This window comes from Staurois parvus, unplaced genomic scaffold (genome assembly GCF_062004578.1).
Source record: "Staurois parvus isolate SC_StPar_1 unplaced genomic scaffold, SC_StPar_1.0 ptg002723l, whole genome shotgun sequence".
NCBI classification, from domain to species: Eukaryota; Metazoa; Chordata; class Amphibia; order Anura; family Ranidae; genus Staurois; species Staurois parvus.
In genome coordinates, this window is record NW_028320519.1 from 30,961 (window position 1) to 33,540 (window position 2,580).

The following is a 2,580-nucleotide window of genomic DNA, read 5'->3' on the forward strand; positions in this document are numbered from 1 at the left end:
ATACCCCCCCATCATCACTATACCCCCCCATCATCACTATACCCCCCCATCATCGCTATACCCCCCCATCATCACTATACCCCCCCATCATCGCTATACCCCCCCCATCATCGCTGTACCCCCCCCCCCCATCACTGCTATATTCCCCCCATCATCGCTATACCCCCCATCATCGCTATACCCCCCCCCCATCATCGCTATACCCCCCCCATCACCGCTATACCCCCCCATCATTTCTATACCCCCCCATCATCACTATACCCCCCCATCATCGCTATACCCCCCCCATCATCGCTGTACCCCCCCCATCACTGCTATACCCCCCCCCATCATCGCAATACCCCCCATCATCGCTATACCCCACCATCATCACTGTACACCCCCCATCATCGCTGTACACCCCCCCCACCATCATCGCTGTACACCCCCCCCCCCCACCATCATCACTGTACACCCCCCCATCATCGCTGTACACCCCCCCATCATCGCTGTACACCCCCCCCCCATCATCACTGTACACCCCCCCCCCATCATCACTGTACACCCCCCCCCCTCATCATGGCTGTACAACCCCCCCCCCATCATCGCTGTACACCCCCCCCATCATCACTGTACACCCCCCCCCCCATCATGGCTGTACACCCCCGCCCCCCATCATGGCTGTACACCCCCCCCACCATCATTGCTGTACATCCCCCCCTCATCATGGCTGTACACCCCCCCCCCCCCCACCATGGCTGTACACCCCCCCCCCATGTTTGGGACCCCTGTATGACCTTTACCGGGGTAATCAGGACGGATGGCGGATGCAATGCTTTACAAGCTGCTAATAAAACAATTATAAATACACATTTTTTTTCCTGCAAAACACGGCATTTATTTATTTATTTCATTGTTTTTTAAGGTGAACTTCTATTGTTGGAGAATATTTCTCTGGCTGTCAGTTTGCATTTGTATCTTCTATGCTGGGAAAAGGTTTCTTTGAGTTGTGATGATTTGGTTTGTGATTATGATGGGTCACCATTGTGAACTAACCATCCGTTTTACTCTTCTAGAAGATCAGGAAATATTCCCGGACACATTCCTTGCTGACCCCCCAACATTAATAAAAGGGGGCGTTCAGAAGAGGGCGACAGACCCCAGTGTAGCCGAAGGGATGATGGCGTGCCCCCTTTCTTCTCTGACAGCCAATGGTGAGTTCACATGGGGAATGCCCTTCATCACTGAGCTGACAACACTGTCTCTGCTGCACTGAAATCCCAAGCAGTGTTGTCAGCCCCGGCCAGTTCTTCTCTGTATTACTAATAGCGTGTTAGGAGGCCTGGATCCCAAATGGGGAAACAGATTTGATGAAGAGAGGCAGCTCTGTAATGTGGGGTATCCCTGAGGGTCCCCAGAAAAGTGTCCAAGGATGAGAGTGCCCCCGGATAGTGTACGTCCAGTAAATGTTTATCAAATGTTACTTCAACTTTAAAGGATAAATGTAAAGGTGTACAACCCCCCCTCCCATCCCCCGATACCTGCTGTACTTACCTTTGGGGTGGGAGCTGTCAGGGCTCCCACAGGTGACCCAGTAGTCCAGGGATTCTCTGGGCAGCACTTCCTGGAAGGAGCAGATGGATTCTGATTGCTCGGCGCTGTCACAGGGAGTCTATCTGGTCCGTCTTGTGAGCGCTGCACAGAAAAGAGCGGATATTTCACATTCCCTGACCACTGGACCTGCTGAAGAAACCCTGACAACTCAGGATGGCCAGAAGTAAGTACAGAGGGACCTGGGGGGGGGGGGGGGTACGGTGTTCATACACCCTCTGCACTGCATTTGTATTGTGGAGCTCACGGTGAGCTGACTATCTTCTACCCCCTCTGCTGTGATATGTCCCCCCCCCCATGTATGTAGGATGGCATCGGTCTTGGGCAAGCGCCTGGTGCTAAAATCAGCGCCATCCATCAACTCTCATCCATTCTTCTTCAAAACATCACGGTCAGACAGCGGTGGGGGGGGGATAGAGGGGCGTGCTGTCAGCCACGCTAGCCCCCAGTCTACAACACATGTAATACATACATGCACTCTGTCACCTAGAGCTCAGGATGAAATACACATTATAGATTCTCCTTTGAAGCTGGACTCCAGGTATGAAAAGAACATCAATGAATCCTCATAATCTCCTGTACAGCAGAGCTCAGGCTGGGAGATGGAGGAGCATCAGAGGGAACCAATAGGAATAGATAGAATTTGTGGTGGTTTTTGCCCATGTGATTGGTTCTGGCCTCTTTCACATTACCGTTCCAATCAGGTCCACCTGTCAGTTTTTGGATTTGGCTAAACAGGCCAGACTTCCCTCCCCACCTCCATCAATGAGACTTCCCTCCCCACCTCCATCAATGAGACTTCCCTCCCCACCTCCATCAATGAGACTTTCCTCCTCACATCCACCAATGAGACTTCCCTCCCCACCTCCATCAATGAGACTTTCCTCCTCACATCCACCAATGAGCCCCCACCGGGTTGTTTTCTTTTTGTGCTAAAAAGATTGGGGAAAAAAAACCAAACCGTTTTCTTTGTTCTGTTATACAATTTTG